We start from the raw sequence: 20783 nt of genomic DNA on the forward strand, positions 1-20783 counted from the left end.
TCGAATGTTTTCATTACACTTCATTGAAATCTATATATCCAGTATCAAAGGATTGCTGTCCTAAAATGACAGTCGAAATGAAAATGTTTCATTCATTTCATTATAACGCATAACCTGTTCAACTTTCCTGGTTTCAAAATGACGATATCAGCTTCAGGTATCTCATTAACATTTACGATCGTCTAATTTCGTTATATATTTTCATTTCACTGTGTTCCATTAGACTCGAGTTCATCTTAAAGTAATTATGTCTATACGATTTTAATCTTTACCCAAATGATACTTTCCAGTATACCATGCAGCGAACAGATAACGTTATATAAATAGAGACAGAACTACAACATAATGTCAAAGTCATTACAACAAAGGTGCTCTACTGTTGACAGCTGTGTTCTTAAGGAGACCACCGTTCTTGATAATCCTCTTGGTGATAATACTGAAACACCTCCCTATCACTCACTCACGTTTGCATTCTTACAAGCCATCTGACTTATCAATAATATGGGCACATTGGTGGTCCATGGGTCTAAGAGATTTCAGAGTGACGTCCCTTAGTTATGCCAGGATCCACTCAATGATCAAGATTCACTCAATCTTTACCAATCTGTCAAAATTTTGTTCCATGGCTCTGGGGTTCATACGACCTGTGTCATTTTGTACGGAGACGAGATATTTTTCATATACAGCTGCAAAACCAGATATATTTTTTAATTAAAACTATGAGCTTAAATGTTCTTTTTAAATTACAACCTCCCAAAATTCCTTTCATTTTTTTATTTTTTTCATAATTATTTTTTTCAAGAATGTTTTTCGTTTTCGATGAATTCCTGCTATTGGATAGTCCAGAAACCGCCTTATGACACCTTCACAAGTTATTCCCTTGTTTCGCCGTCACCATCGACTCTGTTCGCACCTTGACTTGACACAATGTATGCCCACAGACGTACCACGGGATAGATCAATATCATTACCACACAGTTTATTTCACGGACAATAATTATTTGTACCTTGTGAAACCCTAATGATAAATGTATGTCCAGTGTTATTAGCAGGATGAAAGGGACTTCATGAGCTGGACTTTCATGTAAACCCTTGTCCGACACTAAACAGTCCCAAGAAATAGATTGTACTCAAGTGAGGTGGACATGGCGATATTTTAAAAGTGTGGCCAGTCGCTTCAGCTTAATTGAAAGTTGTGAAAGATCATTCCGACCGTAAACGGTTTCTCACCCTCCTAGTGCCACATGTTCTCATACACATGTACGTGTTATATTGCTGAGTGCTGCTTTTAAAGACATTATTCAGGCGCCGATGAACCTCTGGTAGAAGGGGAAGATTTATACCTCCCTTTATAAAACTTTATTATGAGACGATAAACTCTAGATGATGAATCTGGTTAGATGAGATTTTGAGACTAACCTTCGAGATTCGAGGAACTACTGATTATCTGTTCTGAGCCTGGAACTGTCAACAGTATTTCATGAGTGTTGGATCATTTGCGAGGTACACGAAGGTCTTTCTTAAATTACCTATGGTCATATTTCCTGAGTAAAATGTGTGAATCCGACCACAGCTCAGTAAATATATAATTGATGGAATGACGTCACATAAAACCGACTGTTACGTCATGAACTAAGGATGTTTGTTTGTTTGTTGTTTTACGTCGCACTAAGCAATATTACAGCTATATGACGGCGGTCCGTAAATAATCGAGTCTGGACCAGACAATCCAGTGATTGACATCATGATCATCGATCCACGCAATTGGGACCGAGGACATGCATCAACCCAGTCAGCGAGCCTGACCACCCGATCCCGTTGGTCGCCTTTTACGACAAGCATAGTCACCTTTTACGGCAAGCATGGGTTGCTGAAGACCTATTCTACCCCGGATCTTCACGGCTCGAACTGAGGATGACCTCATCTTCTATGTGACAATGGGTTGATACGACAACACGTTCCTATAGGCACGCAGTGACAACAATGGCTGAACTGGAATGATTACGAAAAGCCAAAATTATAACGCCAAGCGGGAATTACTTAAAATGATTGCAATGGTTTGTCTGTTTTGTTTTTTAACGGAATATTCAAGCCATATGGCGGCGGGTTGTAACTAAACGAACCTTGGCCAAACAATCCATTTATTGACATCATCAGCATCGATCTACGCAATTGGGATATGATGACATGCATCAACTAAGTCTGACAACCCGATCCCGTTAGTCGCTTCTTACGACAAGCGTACACGTGGGTTGCTGAAACCAGGAATCATCTTATGGTACTATAATGAAACACTATAAAGGTAACGACAATACGAGCAGTATCAGCATCGGTCATACCCAAACATTGTTAACGGATTTATACCAATAATGCTACCTCCAAATATCCATGATGATCTCCTGCTAACCATGCATTGTTTATTTAATATTCCCAATATTTAACGGAATGAACGTCAGTGTAAACGGATTGATAAATGTTCAACCTTTTTCGTCCAGGCCATAATTGCAGAGAAGTATGGTCCCAGCTTCCCTGATAAATCGTTTAAATGTCTTACATTGTGAATAATGTCGTGACTTACACAAAATATATTTAAGCTTTTGATGACTTCTAAAAACGTATCCTGACTTGCACGATCTACATGTAGAAAAGATTTACTGGCTCTACGTTCCCGACATAGTAAATTCTTCAAAGATCGATCAAGTCACGATACGTTTTTAGGAAGTCATCGCAAGCGTTTCACCAAAGTGTAAAATATCACGGGCTTAAGTTTGGTTCTTGGTTAATTTTCAAAACTTTTTTGAAGAGATAAACCTTATTTATGTGTAAGATGTGACAGGTATTGAAGGTTAAAGGGGGACTTGTCATGTTTGAATCATGCCATTGAAAACCCATTTTAGTGTCTCCAACTCACTTATCAGTATGTACACTGGAATAGACAAAACCGGACTTTGAGTTATCCGAATTGCTGTTAAATCCGGACAACATTGACGGTCCAATTAACAATGAATAATAAAAATTAACCGAAACTTATTTTTTTAAATCTTTCATTTACCTCACTAATTCGGATCTCTCTCTAAACCGGACTAGCCTTTGGGGTAGCCTTTGGGGTAGCCTCGTGGTTAAAGTGTTCGCTCGTCACGCTGAAGACCTGGTTTCGATTCCTGACATGGGTACAATATATATGTGAAGCCCATTCCTTGTGTCCTCCATATTGCTGCAATATTGGCGTAAGAACATACTCACTCACTTATTCACTAAACCGGACATAATAAATCGTCCCCAGTAATCCAGTTCAGGCAGATTCCACTGTACATCTATATAACACTTAATGCCTTTCAACTTTAGCTTCAGAGTCAGACATAAATTACGATATATCTGCATGCATACACACACAGCATCTGCCCGTAGAGCTTCTTGATCCCTACTAGAGAGCTACTTGAGAGTCAAGGCGGCCCCCATCCTCAGAGGGGGAGGAGGGGCAGAATCAATAGGTGACTCCGTTTGTGAACTGGCTAAATCGCCATAACCATTAATTACAGTCCATGCCACTGGAACACATGGATGCCATCCTATCCTCAATTACAGAAACATCACCCTTGTATAATTCAGTTGGACACTTGACCGGAGATTTACCTGATAAAATTACAATCTGGATTTTCTTCCGGAATCTAGTTTAACGCATTCACTACCATATTGGTTAGGGTTCACCGATTTGTATAAATGCATCTGTTTTCTCTTCTCATTCATTTAACATAAGTAATGTTCTACACTTCTACAGATTGAGACATCAATTATTCAACGTGTTGATGTATTCGGAACAGCAGTACCTGAGTCAATACTACCACAAGGACAATTGTGGTCAGGCTCGCTGACTTGGTTGATGCATGTCATCGATCCCAATTGCGTGGATCGATGCTCATGATATCAACCATTGGATTGTCTGGTCCAGACTCGATTATTTACAGACCGCCGTCATATAGCTGTAATATTGCTGAGTGCGGCGTTAACCAACAAACCAACCAACCAACCAACCAATCTTGCCCAGCAAGACGACCAGTCCTGTCATATTGGTCCACAATGTATATTCACGGTTTTCATATTTGGCATAAGCTCACCAGTATCAGATTCGACGAAGATCAGGTCTCTGCCGTCACAGCCGCGGGTGCCGGATATCGCTGTGCCAAATCTCTGCCTGCCCGGATCTGCTGATCGCAGTCTCGAATCCCCAAATCATTTATGATTCTCGGTTTGTCAACAGCACTCTCGACCTCGTGAGTTTTAGCAAGGTGGTAAACTTCTACGGCCTACCTCACTTTGGGTTTTCCTTCCACATTCAGCTGACACGCCGTGATATAACTGGAATACAGTTCAAAGCAGCGTTAAACTAATCTCACTCACTTACACAATATCAATACAGATTAGCAGATCTAATCGGGTCTAGTATCTGATGTCCAAGGCCTGAAACCAGTGTCCTATGACTGATGTCGTCTTTGTATTCAATGATATTCCTGCAGACAAGGTCCTACATACAATACCGCCGTCATATAGCTGGAATATTGCTGAGTGCGGCGTTAACCAACAAACCAACCAACCAACCAATCTTGCCCAGCAAGACGACCAGTCCTGTCATATTGGTCCACAATGTATATTCACGGTTTTCATATTTGGCATAAGCTCACGAGTATCAGATTCGACGAAGATCAGGTGTCTCTGCTGTCACAGCCGCGGGTGCCGGGTTTCGCTGTGCCGAGTCTCTGTCTGCCCGGATCTGCTGATCGCAGTTTCGAATCCCCAAATCAATTATGATTCTCGGTTTGTCAACACCACTCTCGACCTCGTGAGTTTTAGCAAGGTGGTAAACTTCTAAGGCCTACGTCACTTTGGGTTTTCCTTCCACATTAAACTGACACTCCGTGATATAACTGGAATACAGTTCAAAGCAGCGTTAAACTAATCTCACTCACTTACACAAAATCAATACAGATTAGCAGTAATCTAATCGGGTCTAGTATTTGATGTCCAAGGCCTGAAACCAGTGTCCTATGACTGATGTCGTCTTTGTATTCAATGATATTCCTGCAGACAAGGTCCTACATACAATACCGCCGTCATATAGCTGGAATATTGCTGAGTGCGGCGTTAAACAACAAACCAACCAACCTACATACAATTAACCAGTATCTGCACCCTACAAAACACACAGTTGGTGATCGCCCCCGTGGCCTAGTGGGTAGAGCATGGAGAGCGGGGTTTAATCCCCGGTCGCATCATACCAAAAGAAATTTAAGGATGGTACCGGATGTTATCTCGCCTCTCATCCGGCATTAAGGAGGTAAGACTAGGACTGGTCGACGCTGAGTCAGTATACTGTGCCTGAGTGGTGCATACATGTTAAACTGCAACATGATATCTCAGTGGGCTAGCACAAAAAAACGGCATTCCTCAAGACCAGTACAAACAGCCACACGAAACACAGACACGTACATGTATGAACGTCACTAGATTCCTGGATTCACATAGCTTAAATAGTGCTGATGATACTTTCAGATACATTCCATACTTTCATGATACATGATATATGATACACGATACCTCATTTGTGGCCGCCTCCGTGTGCGTCTAAGTGTAGAGCGTCCGCCCGGAGAGCGGAAGGTCCGGGGTTCGATCCCCGGCCGCGTCATACCAAAAGACGCTAAAAGATGGTATTTGTTGTTACCCTGTCTGGCGCTCGGCATTAAGGGGCTAAAACAAGGACTGGTCGGCTCGGAGTCAGTATACTGTGTCTGAGTGGGGTATTCATGTTAAACTGCGGCATGGTATCTCAGTGAGCTAGCACTATAAATCGGCATCAGTCCGGACTAGTACAAGCAGCCACACAAACACACACACGTACATGCACGTCGCTATATAAGTGCAATAATCTTGGACGCGACGTTAAACCTCACCTCACCTCACCTCACCTCACCTCACCTCACCTCATTTGTCAGCATACTTGACTTCAACTAGTTTACGGTATGCTATCAATATATTTAACTTCAATTAAGCCAATACCAACGCGACGCTCTTATACTTATTTTACAGTTTAGTATCTCGAATGAACAAACTCAAACATATTAACTCGATGACTGATTTTATTATATATTTCATTAATGCCTACAGTATGAATAGGTCCAGGTCAGAATAGGTCCCCAGGGTAGACTATACTGGTCGTAAGAGGCAACTGAATGGATCGGATGGTCAAATGGTTGATTGCTTGTCATCGTCCCCGGACGGCGTGTATCGTTGCTGATGATATCAATCAGTAGTTTGCCTGGTCCAGACTCGATTATTTACAGGCTGTCGTCACGCAAAATTGCTTCCTGTGGCGTTAAACAACAAACAGAAGAATAATACCTGATTTCAGATATGCGAGGTGCCTTCGCGAATAATAGTGAGTTGGGTTTAACGCCGCTTTTAACAGTATTCCAGTTATATCGCGGCGTTTCAGTTTAATGTGGGAGGAAAGCCGGAAGTGATGCAGGTCTCAGACGTTTACCACTTCGGTGAAACCCATGAGCACGGGTATGGTGCTAACAAACCTAGAAACATAATCGGGCCGAACCGGGATTCGAGCCCACAATCATAGATTTCTGGCGTGCCCAAGGGACGCAACTCTGCACAGCGAATCGCGGCGCCTTAGACGACTGGGCCACCCGTGCCCCCTCGCGAATAACTGATGTCATCACTGATTTTCAGTGATCCATTCATATAATTGTGCCTTTTACGCCCATTCGACTTTTTTTCGCGGTAATCTCCCAATTGTCAGACATCCCATTTGTCAGACAGCCCATACCAGGATTAGTCAAGGTTGGTTAGTCAATAGTAACCTGTTTACCTTTCATTAAAGTGGAACAGACCGGAAACACACATTTGTAGGAATTTACGGGATACGTTTATTATGCACTTTTAATCCTCAAATCATCCCAGAAAACACACTTTTTGAAGTATTCATTACATTATTGCAAAAGACACTATATACACAATACACACTGATCACAGTTAAGATCAAACGCAACTTATAAACACAATCATAATCTTGTTAATCTGTATCACTTAACGAGTTAGAGTAGCCTACTCTGCCCACACTTGGGAGCAGCTCATTAATTAGCAGGTAAGACCAGGCAGTTACACTGGTCACACTTGACTGGTCTGTGCGATAAATGGGATGTCTGACAATTGGGAGTGAACCTTTTTCCAAAATTGAGTCAGATTATTCTCAAGCGTGGACGTTTCATGTTATGTCTGATGTGAGAGCAAACATATAGAGAATCTCACCCGAGTGTCTTTTGATATCAAATATATCAACACGAGTTGATAAAAGTGGGAAAACTCCGAGGCTCGCCGAGGATTTTTTCCACTTTTATCAACGAGTGTTAATATACTTGATATCAAAAGACGCGAGGGTGAGATTCTATTTATCATCCAACAACATTCTTCCAACTTTTTCAGTTTGTAGACAGTAATTAGCAGTGTCTTAGTGTAAAAAGTACTGCTTACAGCTTCAGTAGCAGAGCCATTAGTGATGTCATTTGATTGTGACGTCATGGTAACCAATGACGTCACAATGGTCTGCAAAGCATTGTGATGCAATTTCATTGCAGCGATATATACAGTATAGATATCGCTTGATCTCACCCAAGCGAAATCAAACGTGGGAGCCAGTTTTGGACGATAAATTTGGTTAGTCCTATCCTTTTGCAACAATGGCTTCCTTTTAAGAGGAGGCATGGGTGTCCCAGTCGTCAGAGGCGTCGCAATTCGCTTTTCAGAGTTGCGTCCCTTAGGCACTCCGCTCCCTCCAAACCCCACCACCCACCCGCCTTCCCCTTCCCCTTCCATACTGCTCAAAGCGGCGTAAACTCAACTCACTCACTCACTCCTATTACTCCTGACTAGCCTGACAATAGCAACATATCGCCGAATGAAGTGATTGCAGCTGTTCACTACTGACATGGATTTAAATATACGCATTCGATGTTACGAATGCGAATATATTCGAACTTCAGAGAATCAGTTTTGTGTGGTGTGTATGATACTGTTCATTGAAATCATTGTAATTCTCTGATTATTTCGGTTCTTTCCACAGCGTCAAGTGATAATTCGAACAGCGAAGTTAGAAGTGAAAGGTTATCAGTAAGCGCCTTGGTGTCTGAGATCTTACGTATGGATTGCCCTTCTAAATATGCCTGGATCGTATTATCTCTATCAATGACGTGTATTGAGTGAAATAACCACACTATCTGCAAATTGATTTTTTTTTTAAATCATCATCTCTAATCATCATAGAACATCGCTTCGTGTTAGCAAATTGGAATTAAGCGTCTTTTTAATCAGCATTAAACTGCGAATCCTTTCATGTCTTTAAGGCGATAAAGTTACAATTAACTGTAGTTATTAACCAAGCTGTTCATCTATTTTCATCCCAAAACAGCCGAAGGACTAGCGATACAAGCACCGTTGTTTCGCGAACACCTGGTATCATCACTATTTGATAGTGATTCATAACACTTGCTCATGATATAGTCGGAATCGTACGGTCGACTCTGCTTATGGCAGACTTTTCTATTAAACGTAATTATTGTATTGTTTCATGATCAGGATTAGGAAGTTTGTACTAACGACGAAACTCGAACATTAATGTAGAATAACACTGTCAATACAATCATTAACGTGTTGCGTCTTACCCCAAGGCGTCGTCATCTCAGTGACTCCCTTCAATCGCATGTTTCACTAAAACATGTTAAGCCTTATTTGATGAGTGAGTGGGGATTCGAACCAGAGTCTTCGGTTTTCACGAGCGAACGCTTTAACCAGGCTTTAGGCTACTTCACACTTAATGAATCACACGTTGGTTGTTGATAACTTAATACCATATAGTTCTCTCTTTTGCCAGCTGATATAACAAAATATAAAATAATGCGCTTGGCAGCTGATATAACAAAATATAAAATAATGTGTTTGGCAGCTGATATAACAAAATATAAAATATGCGTTTGGCAGCTGATATAGCAAAATATAAAACAATGCGTTTGGCAGCTGATATAACAAAATGTAAAATAATGTGTTTGCCAGCTGATATAACAAAATATAAAATAATGCGTTTGGCAGCTGATATAGCAAAATATAAAACAATGCGTTTGGCAGCTGATATAACAAAATATAAAATAATGTGTTTGGCAGCTGATATAACAAAATATAAAATAATGTGTTTGGCAGCTGATATAACAAAATATAAAACAATGCGTTTGGCAGCTGATATAACAAAATATAAAACAATGCGTTTGGCAGCTGATATAACAAAATATAAAATAATGTGTTTGGCAGCTGATATAACAAAATATAGAATAATGTGTTTGGCAGCTGATATAACAAAATATGAAATTATGCGTTTTCCCTCTTTGTACTACCTAATGGAATTTCTCTAAGGTTTCGTCCATCCATTCATGCTTCTCTAACAGTAGCATATTGCTTCTTTATAACACCATACATGTATGTCATATTGTTCAAATGTTTTTTTCGTTGTAGATATTTTTCGTTACTGGGTGTTATTATCAGGGAATATAAAGTATTTATAACCGGAGTGTGTATATGGTACGCTTGTGAACTAGGTGTCACCGTGAACGTCAATAATTTCCATACATTATTTAATATCTTGTAATAAGCACACGTGTGTCTGAATTCAATTAGGAATGACGCTATTGCGACACGATTGTAGTTACTGATAAAACAGAAATATACGTGTTCATCATAAAACCAAAAGATAACGAAAGACAATTTAGCATTCCAACATAAAACATATTATTGTTTGCGAGTTAGATTCAGCACATGGTTGGTTTCTTGACAAACGATTATTAATTTTCCTTTCCATCATGAAAGAGACTTGATATAAAGAATGTTCATAAAGCGTTTATGTCATGACGCTCATCAAATTATAGAAAGATCACTTTGCAAGAAGGTGTTTTTGTTACAGTGTAGTATTAGTTTTTTCTTATTGATGCCACTCACATGACCAACACCTGTAAGGACATGTCTGACAGTGATTGGCAGGTGTTTTCTCAGTTTTATGTAAATTCCGTGAACATTCAAACGATAGCTGGCAGACACGGGTTGGATGTGCAGAGCGCCTTCCTTAGGCGCACCAGAAGCCTATCATAGTGGATTCGAATCCTAGTTTATGTTTCTAGGTTTGTCAGCACCATACATTTGTACCCATGGCATGGTGCCTATGTATAGAATCTGTGATCGACTGATTGTTCTCTGGCGTTGACGTTATTTTTCAACAAGTCACTTAGCATGGACAACTAAGGAGAATTCATTTCACTTGAACCCGTGAAGATCCGGGGTAGAATAAGTCTTCAGCAACCCATGCTTGCCGAAAAAGGCGACTATGCTGTCGTAAGAGGCGACTAGCGGGATCGGGTGGTCAGGCTCGCTGACTTGATTAATGCATGTCATCGTATCCCAATTGCGCAGATCGATGCTCATGATGTCAACCACTGGAATGGTCTGGTCAAGACTCGATTATTTACAGACCGTCGTCATATAGTTGGAATTTTGCTGAGTGCGGCGTTAAACAACAAACAAACAAATCATTTCAATTGAGTAAAACACAATGCGTCATTAATTAGGTTATATCAAATCAGAACTATATTGAGTTCTGGTTGACCTACACATGCGTCATCCCCATACAGATTTTACTTAAACACGTTAGACTGTTGTTTGGAATTTGTTATATATTTGAATACAATTTCAAATTCATTAAAATAGTTTATTGTTTTAACAAACTAAATATTCATATGGTTATCCCATGGCGTGAAAACGAATATGCTTCTTTACATACTATTACAGTACAACGGTTTTTGTGCGAGTAAGAGATATGTTGCAAAACTGTGGATGACGTCATTATCAAAATATATGACGTCACACAAGTGTAAATTTTTTACACATTTATCTGTTCATCAATGAACCAGCAATTATAACTACCAAAAATTACCGACTGAGCTAACCTACACATAAACTGTCGTCAGGGTGAGTTTTGTTTTAAGCCGCTTTTGTCAGTATTCTTATAATTTTTAAAGGGGACACCACAAAGTGACTTGACACATTGCAGCTATCGGGGGAATCGACCCCCGGCGTACGGTGACAGAAGCAAACGCTTAAACCACTAGGATACTACTCTACCCAAAAATACATTAGAACATATTATACTATTAAAGTATAAAATATTAAATATCATTTCGAAGTGTCACATGTGATGTCAAGGATCACGACCAGTCTGGTTGAGTGGTAGGATAGATACCATCGTTTACTCGTAATTTTCTTTATTCACAAACATTGACCTCGTCACACTTGTCTGTCTGACTGGCTCTGTACATCAAATGAATCAGATACATTAGGTTAAGGTAAGAAATATCGTTTATTATTTATAGTTTCTCATTTTATTCAACTCCTACTTGCCAATCAAGCAAATGCATACCATGTACCATATGGTACCAAATCTACCGTTATCCCCTGTTTAGATCAATTTGTAGTATACTATTCAAAAGAATTTAAAGAACACCCTATGTTTCAAATCTCATGACATGTTAACTATAGTCACAGGAAAAATCGGGTGTTCTGTGACTTCTTTTGAGTAGTATCTTGCCAGGATAATCATAAATAGAGATGTCACGTTATTTCAATCGTCCCATCAGACAAGCTCCGGGTACTGGGGTACTATTCCACCTCGGAATACACATGGTGATCTCATGAAGACCGTTTTTCTATTAGTTCACCTGACTTGAACTGGATAAGCAAGCATGTTTAATCTGTTTGAAGGATCTGTTTCAAAACTGTATGGACAGATGAGACAAGACCTGGGCCCACTTGCACAAAGCGATCTTAGCGCTAAGATGATCTTAACTCCCATACTTTAACATAGGCTTACGATAGTCTTAGATCGTTTTGTGCAAGTGGGCCCAGTTCTGTGAGGATTAATAAACTTATGGTCAGTTATAGAACCGTGATCTGGTCTTAACACTAGTAGATGGCTCTCTTGACGACACGGGATACCCGACGTCGTATACTTTAAAACGCATGACAACCCTAACGAGCGGCAACTCTAAACCAACTTCTTAAATGAAAACCTTCATTAAGTCAGGTCAGAAAGTTTACAAAATCAATCCAAGCAAGTCCATATCGGATTGCGGCGTGTTTATAGCGACTGAGTGACGAGTCGTGAAGATTGAGAACATACATCACCATGTGTGCGAGAGACCGTGTTCAGAGTTACCCACCACAAGAGGCAAGCGTTTCCTATGGGTTCATTTTTCTTTCTTTTGTAGATGTGAGTATGGCCTATCTCGTTGTTGACATTACCCCACGGCGCCAAACTAATATCTTTTGACAGTCCTATATGAGGGCCGGCATCGATTACCCTCACGACCTTTCACGATTGATGCCGTTTCTGAACTTATTTAGAATAGCCATAGCGCCATCTTGTCCAAGGGAGTGTCGTTCTGGTGGCTTTAAAGCTACTTTGGATACCGTGAATGGAAAGTTTATGACAGTTTATGTGAATTCGAAACTTTAGTAGAGATTGATATCAATAATGGTGAACATTTGATTGTGGGTGACGACAAGGAGAACGGCGGACGAAATATAACTCTTCGTTTACATACCACATAGCCCTTATATTTAAAAAATGAAATATTCATGAATTGCGCAACTGTAAACGTCATTATTGCTGGTTGTTTGAACACAATGAATAAAGATATCTGAAACTGGTTAAATAACGTTTTTCAAGCCTTTGCCAAAGTAACGTTTGATTGCGATGCCCATCGTCCATCAATACAATTTCCTTAAATACCCACTGTGAATAACAGCAACTGTCATATAAAGCTACAAACCTCCCTTTTGTCGACTCGAATATCCCTACCATTTTAACCAGCAATGTAATAAAAACCAGATTTGATCACACTGAGAAATATAACACATTACACATCTTTCGTAAAAAGCAGTCAAAATGTAAGTATTCAATTAGGACACGACCCTGTAATTTTTTTTATTATAGTCTTTCCTTACTAACAAGGATTATGTCTCATTTCGTTTATTCATAACACAATTCTTGACGTCTACAGTGTGTTCACGAAAAAAACATTCATTCACCTTCTGAATGGATGTTGTGAACACTTGTGTGTCCGATGTCTTTACAAAGAGAGATAAGTAGAATAGAGACAGAGATTCCATCACGGCACAGCATCTCATTCAGAATTAAGTACACAGGCTTAAAGCGTTCGTCAGTACATGGTCGAACTGAATGTGAAGAAAAGCAACGTGGCAACACTCATCCCATATGACAGAGACCAACACTCCTTCAAATTGATGATAAACAGACACATACTTTGTGTAAACGTACTTGTCTATCGTACAACGTTAACAGGACTCGTCAAACAAAAAGCCATCAAATGTCACTTAACTTACAAACACCAAGTACAGAGTAATCATGAAAAGTCTTACCTCCAGTATTTAAAGTATTCTTCATCTAAGGCCAATCCAGTGATCATTAATTAACTGAAATCCTGGTCCGTGAAGCGGCACGCGTGGACCAATTCATTGCCACAATCTCTGTCATCCACAAACCATCCTAGCGCTTTTCAGTTTTGCCGGCTGTGAATTCATTACAAACTCCCAACACTACTGGGCCTCGCCTGCGGTCATTGTAGTCATTTCGCTTATTACGTACAGCAAATATCTGCCCTGTCAACTCCTGTGAAGGGAGTTTTGTTACTGTTCCTGTTTCGGGGTCATAGAAAGACCACGTGTATCAGTCAATGGCTTCCTGTATTGGCCACGTTCGATGTCTGCTTGTTTGGATTACAGGCAGCTCGTGTTGTGTTAGAGAGCAGGTGTATGCCGAGTGGACGTAGCGCTGGTTCTGAAGACGGGTCTTGTTACTAAATGAGTTGTTTCCCATTGATCCACACAGCAGCAAGGTGTCTTAAATATTGAGTTTATGTAACGTAATATTTCTAAATACACAGGATTCTTCAAATGTTCTTCACTTTAGAGGCATTCTGTACAAGAAAGCATGTTGTAATCAATTTTATGTAATATTAGAACTAAAATCAATGCAACATCGCGTAACATTTACCGAAGAAATTTGTTTTACTTTATCGACATCCCACGTTTGAACAATAGGAATTATTTCAATGGAAATATATGCATAGCAAATTATTAAAATTAGTCAGACGCATAACTACATGTCACAGCGATTAGAAATTGTCTCATGTCTATGAGCAGAAATAAACCGGCACAATCTAACAATTGTTCGTACATGTAAATAATTGCAACTGCAGCAGAAGGCGCCAGGATGCAGAGCTTGATTTCCAAGTAGACATGCATGGAAGCATGATGGACACGACTATAGAAGTGATCAATATACTTATGGCCAACTGTACATGTCCTGGTATGATATTACTGACTAATGTGGCGCAACCTGCCTTTTCTCGTCGATACAACATGGTAACAATCCGCCGTCGGTACTGTTTTACGTTACACACATACGATCAATGTCCCAAGAGCTTTTTGTTATTGCTCTATCTCAAGGCAGTAGCCGTATTCTAGCCACTAACCCTTCAATCTACTTTGCGTGTCTATAGATTACCGCTGACACAACAACTCGGTGATGTATTGCCTATTGTGTGTTGCAATAATTGTGAAGAAGATGCTGGATAAAAAATGAACTCGTATGTTCGTGAGTATGATACTTTAAAAAAGTGCAAAAGAAGCAAAGATTGACATTGGTGACAGCTTTATCGGCGCATAATGAAAGTGCGTTAGCACAAAATCACTACTTGTGTCATGCAAGTTTTGTCATAAAAGTCACCGCAATGCTAATGGTAACACAAACCGAAATCAGTTAACGAGTTCCAATGGCAAAAATAATTTCATAAGACCTCGAAACACGATCAAGAGGTTCCCCATTTATGCTTCATTGCAAATATGATATAGAATGTCGGCTATACTGCCAAAAACAACCATCTGAGAATTGTTGGTCGATCAAACCCCCTTATTTGATAAGCACTTTTGCGTTGGCGCCATCACTACAAAGGGAGACGTCTTTCTGGTAGTAATGAGTTCCTATAACGCTATTACCTTACCCGCATTTGCAACAAAGATGTCTTTGTTGATCAAAAGTTGGGAACTTTAATATCATGTTGCTTTGCTTTGAAATTTGTACCACCATATATGCAATTGGCATCAGAATACATGGTATAGAAGGCTATTGCAGAAGTCGTATGAATAATAACATTTATTCGTTCCATGTTTAAACTGCTCAGTCGAGTAATTTGAGATAAACGGTATGTATTTTTCCGACTGTTTTCTTTATTATATTGATATAAATAATCAACCATGAAGAAGGATGATGATGATGATGATGATGATGATGATGATGATGATGATGATGATCTCGATCAGCGTTGAAACTGCCGAAGATTTATATTATCACGATGATAATTATTATGGTGATCGTAGCAAATGCTTCAAGCCTATTACATCTTGAATAGCCTGACAGTGTTTAAAACACAAAAGGATTAAGGCAAACATACAGTGTTGCAAAATTGAAATCACATGATGAAAAACCTTTTAATATGTGACAATGCCGTGTTCTATTAAATTAACAAGATATTTTCCTTTCAGCATCTGATTTACACAAGACGAATATTTACAACACTGAAAAAGCATGAATAGATCTAGTAAGACCCAAGGGGGTTCACATCTCAAGCTTGTTCATCCACGTGTTAAAGTGAAATTGCCTCTGGTAGCCAGGAAGGTCTCCAAAGTCTCCGAGAGTTTCAAACACGAATTTCTCTGACAAGCAATCGAAGTGGCATGATAGCTCTTGAAGGGAACCAAGTTAAACTGCTCATCTCGCACAAATTCCCAACAAGCCATTTTCCATCGGTTGAACTAACGAAGCAGTAAAGTTGTGCAAGAATTCAGAGATTCGCTATCAATATATTGAATTTAAGGCTCTCCATAAGGAATTTGATTTTGTGAAGAATGTCAGGTCTTGAACCTTGTAGCACGTGGAAACACGGATCACAGAGGGGCTAGGAAGATGTATTATAAAATAATTGTTAAAGTAGACCCTCAGGTTAGTGGTTTCAAGTGTTTACCATCTTTTAGTATTGATGGTTTTTCGTGTTTCACATCATGCCTCTGAAGAAATAGAGGCGGCGGTAGAGGAATATGGCAGGAAATACGAATAATTAGATTATTACTTTTTTCTGAAATAATGATTGCATGATTTGAAAATATGATCGTGTTAGATGCAGTTGATTAAATGTCACATTAAAATTATTTTTTTAACTTTGTAAGATAAAAGCTCAAAAATATAAATACTAACCAGTATCTCATTAGCAATAGGATATCCATGTGAGGGTAGCAATAGGATATGCATGTATTTTCGGCTTTACTGTGCCATACATGATGTAAGATACTGTATGCATCATATAGTTTATTTCCTATAACTTTCTATCAACAGGTGTCCATCTTTTGTTCCATCTCAGCTGACATTTATCAATCACTTAATCCTACCTTGCTGCAATCACCTAAAAGAATTACCCGCTGATAGCTCAGCTGTGTTCATAAACCAATTGAATTATCATTAAAAGTAGAAGCCTGAAGCACAATGATAATACACGATCCAGATACAAAAACTGTACCGATTTATTAAATAGCCAGTTTCCAATAACTCAACCTCTTAGCTAATTTCTAAGCATGACAGTACAATCAGAATCAACAATGATGTGGAACTGATGTAGTTTGCTCTTAAATTTCGCCATTGGCCAATTACATTGGTCTTATTTTAAAGACGAAACGACTCCCTTGCCGCTCGCACTGGCAGTAATAGTGCCAGGAGCCATTAACCCTGATACACCCTAGTGGCACCTCACCTGTAGCACCACATTACAGATCCGCCAATGTTACCAATGAACACATCGAAATGATTCCCTCGATATTACTGTTCAGCATTTACTGGGCTTGGTGTACTTGTGTGAACTGCCTCAACTCTCGGCAGTATGGACCGTATTCATTTAGGCGAACTCTCTTTTTCTCTCTCTCCTGTGAGGATTGCGGGTTAAAACAGGTCCCCAACACCCTATGCTAGTTTTAAGAGGCGACCAAAAGGATCGGAGGACAAGATCTGTGACGAGGCTGATTGCATGTCATTGGATCGATGTTCATGATGTCAGTCACTGGATTGTCTGGGGCAGACTTGAGTATTTACAGTTCGCTGACATATAGCTTTAATATCGCTGAGTGCGGCGTCGAAAAAAAGAAATTAAAAAATTTGCACTATTCTCATGAAACTATTCTGAAACGTCCCAGTCATCATATATGTCTTTCTATCAGTACAATGAAAGCGACCAAACCCTTTCCATAATCATAAGAATTCTCTGAAAGCAGAATGACGTACGATTACGACTTTTTTTAAAGCATGTGTTTATTAATCACTTTCAAATACCAGGTGTTTGCGAAAGATGAGTCCGACAGATGGTACCCTTCACAAACACATGCAAAGGCAAGTCAAGTGCTCACCTGGACAAACACGGGAACAAATGGTTCAAGTTTAAATAGGGAACTTAGAAGATTGGTCATCTTTGAAAATCTAAACGTTTGTTCAGATATACAAGATGCTTGTTTTACTTCCCACGACTGTGATACCCCCGATGACACTGAAGAACTGATCACTGGTACTAATATGTATAAATTATTGTTAATCCTGAATGAAAAATACAGATGTTCATAATTTTGAAATCTCTTAGGTAGACTGGTGACATTTAATGTGTTCAAAGACTGAAAGATTTTGAAACATTGGTAAATGTCTGCGCTGACATATCTGTCAAATGCCACATAAGTAGATGGAATACAACGGTTAAAATTGGATTGATTAAAGGCTTTACAGCTTCCCATATGCCGTTCCGTAGCGGTGGGGTAGTCTTGTGGTTTAAAGAGCTCGCTCGTCACGCCGAAGATCCGGGTCAGATTCCCCACATGGGTACGATTCCCCACATGAGTAGAATGTGTTAAGCCCATTTCTGGTGTCCCCCGCTGCGGTATTGCTCTTATATTCCCACAAGCGGCATAAAACCATATTATCCCACTCACTGTTCCGTAGCTGAGAATATAATGCACAAAACCTCTGTCCATTGTTCGTTAAAGTACGAGATCCTTTTTTTACCCGAATACAGTATCATATTCCCGATCAGGAAATATCCAAACAGCATGGTAAAATTTGAAGATCAAATAATCAATGTGTTGTGGCTTAAGACAGAAGTCTGTGTAGCAATGCCTTCTAATATCTGTAATATCAGTGCGAGACAATTCTCGATAAAGATTCAGTCCGATTGGCATCCAAAATATATATTTTACAATTACTGCCTGCTGGCTGAGGCCATAACTATAACAATGCTGCCTCCTTTTCATAGATCCTCACGGCAAACACAAGGGAATTGTTGCTTCCAATTAAGGTAGGTTGTCTGACGCGGCTTGTTGGACTACAACTCAACTTGCCAAAATGTCCACCATGGGTCAGATTAAATAATCGAGAGGTAATTAGGAGGTAGTAAATGTGTCTAGGATTATTCCTTAGGCGTCGCGTTAAGCAGCTGAAGCAACGAGCAGTAAGGCTGATGATCCTAGTTGATGAGATGAAGGCTGTGTACAAGTGCAGTATGTTGCTTGTGTAGTCGTAGTGATGTCATTAAGATTTCTGTTCCCAGTAGGAGATGTGTACAAGAGTGGTGTGTTTTCTGTGTAGTTGAAGTGATGTCGTCATGAATGCCGCCATCACTTACTGTAGAAGGAACAATGATGGTAGTGAACAGGTGTAGTGTTTGACTTGTATAGTTGTGGTAGTACCTCACCCGACTAGAGTTTGTGAAGAAGGGAAGATGGGTACTCTGCTGCTTGTGCAGATGAACTATCAGGACTGCTGTCACCGGTAGAATGAGTATGGTTTTATGTCGCTTTTTTGCAATATGATAGCAAATTTAAGGCGAGGTACACAAGAATGGGCTTCACTCGAAGGTTGTGTAAAAGTATTGTGTGTTGCTTGTGTAGTCGTAATGGTACCTTTAAGATGTAACTCCCAGTCGAATACGACGAAGGCTTAGAACGCGTGTAGTGTGCTTGTGTAGTCGTAATGGTACCTTTAAGATGTATCTCCCAGTAGAATACGACGAAGGCTTTGAACACGTGTAGTGTGTTGCTTGTGTAGCAGTAATGATGCCTTTACGATGTCTATCCATATAGAATACGACGAAGGCTTTGAACACGTGTAGTGTGTTGATGGTGTAGTCGTAATGATGCCTTTACGATGTCTGTCCCAGTATAATACGACGAAGGCTTTGAACACGTGTAGTGTGTTGATGGTGTAGTCGTAATGATGCCTTTACGATGTCTATCCCAGTATAATACGACGAAGGCTTTGAACACGTGTAGTGTGTTGATGGTGTAGTCGTAATGATGCCTTTACGATGTCTATCCCAGTATAATACGACGAAGGCTTTGAACACGTGTAGTGTGTTGATGGTGTAGTCGTAATGGTACCTTTACGATGTCTTTCCCAGTAGAATACGACGAAGGCTTTGGACACGTGTAGTGTGTTGCTTGTGTAGCAGTAATGACGCCTTACGGTGTCTGTCCCAGTAAAATACGATGAAGGCTTTGAACACGTGTAGTGTGTTGATGGTGTAGCCGTAATGATGCCTTTACGATGTCTATCCCAGTAGAATACGACGAAGGCTTTGAACACGTGTAGTGTGTTGATGGTGTAGTCGTTATTGTACCTTTACGGTGTCTTTCCCAATAGAATACGATGAAGGCTTTGAACACGTGTAGGGTGTTGCTTGTGTAGCATAAATGATGCCTTTACGATGTCTATCCCAGTAGAATACGACGAAGGCTTTGAACACGTGTAGTGTGTCGCTTGTGGAGTCGTAATGATGCCTTTAAGATGTATCTCCCAGTAGAATACGACGAAGGCTTTGAACACGTGTAGTGTGTTGCTTGTGTAGCAGTAATGATGCCTTTACGATGTCTATCCCAATAGAATACGACGAAGGCTTTGAACACGTGTAGTGTGTTGCTTGTGTAGCATAAATGATGCCTTTACGATGTCTATCCCAGTAGAATACGACGAAGGCTTTGAACACTTGTAGTGTGTCGCTTGTGGAGTCGTAATGGTACCTTTAAGATGTATCTCCCAGTAGAATACGACGAAGGCTTTGAGAACACGTGTAGTGTGTTGCTTGTGTAGCAGTAATGATGCCTTTACGATGTCTATCCCAATAGAATACGACGAAGGCTTTGAACACGTGTAGTGTGTTGCTTGTGTAGCAGTAATGATGCCTTTACGATGTCTATCCCAGTTGAATACGACGAAGGCTTTGAACACGTGTAGTGTGTCGATGATGTAGCAGTAATGATGCCTTTACGATGTCTATCCCAATAGAATACGACGAAGGCTTTGAGAACACGTGTAGTGTGTTGCTTGTGTAACAGTAATGATGCCTTTACGATGTCTACCCCAGTAGAATACGACGAAGGCTTTGAACACGTGTAGTGTGTCGATGATGTAGCAGTAATGATGCCTTTACGATGTCTATCCCAATAGAATACGACGAAGGCTTTGAACACGTGTAGTGTGTTGCTTGTGTAGCAGTAATGATGCCTTTACGATGTCTATCCCAGTT

At 40.0% G+C, this 20783-nt stretch overlaps 1 protein-coding gene across 4 annotated transcripts in view; it reads right to left on the bottom strand.

Moving 5' to 3' along the window:
• The window catches only part of LOC124146040 (gamma-aminobutyric acid receptor alpha-like), a 104917-nt gene that overhangs the window by 27802 nt on the left and 56332 nt on the right, over nt 1–20783 (bottom strand). Inside the window, exons 1-2 of one of the 4 annotated variants that reach the window (XM_048387899.1) lie at nt 13537–14130; nt 4309–4356 (exon numbers count right to left, since the gene is read on the bottom strand). The exons of 1 other annotated variant lie outside the window; for it this stretch is intronic. The gene's annotated coding sequence lies outside the window, so the exon portion shown is untranslated. Of the gene's footprint in view, nt 1–3247; nt 3326–4308; nt 4357–13536; nt 14131–20783 lie in introns of those variants that run through there. 2 more of the 4 variants (XM_046516091.2, XM_046516092.2) reach the window with 2 other exon arrangements.

Source organism: Haliotis rufescens, unplaced genomic scaffold (assembly GCF_023055435.1).
Source record: "Haliotis rufescens isolate VD_foot unplaced genomic scaffold, xgHalRufe1.0.p SCAF_7, whole genome shotgun sequence".
NCBI lineage: Eukaryota > Metazoa > Mollusca > Gastropoda > Lepetellida > Haliotidae > Haliotis > Haliotis rufescens.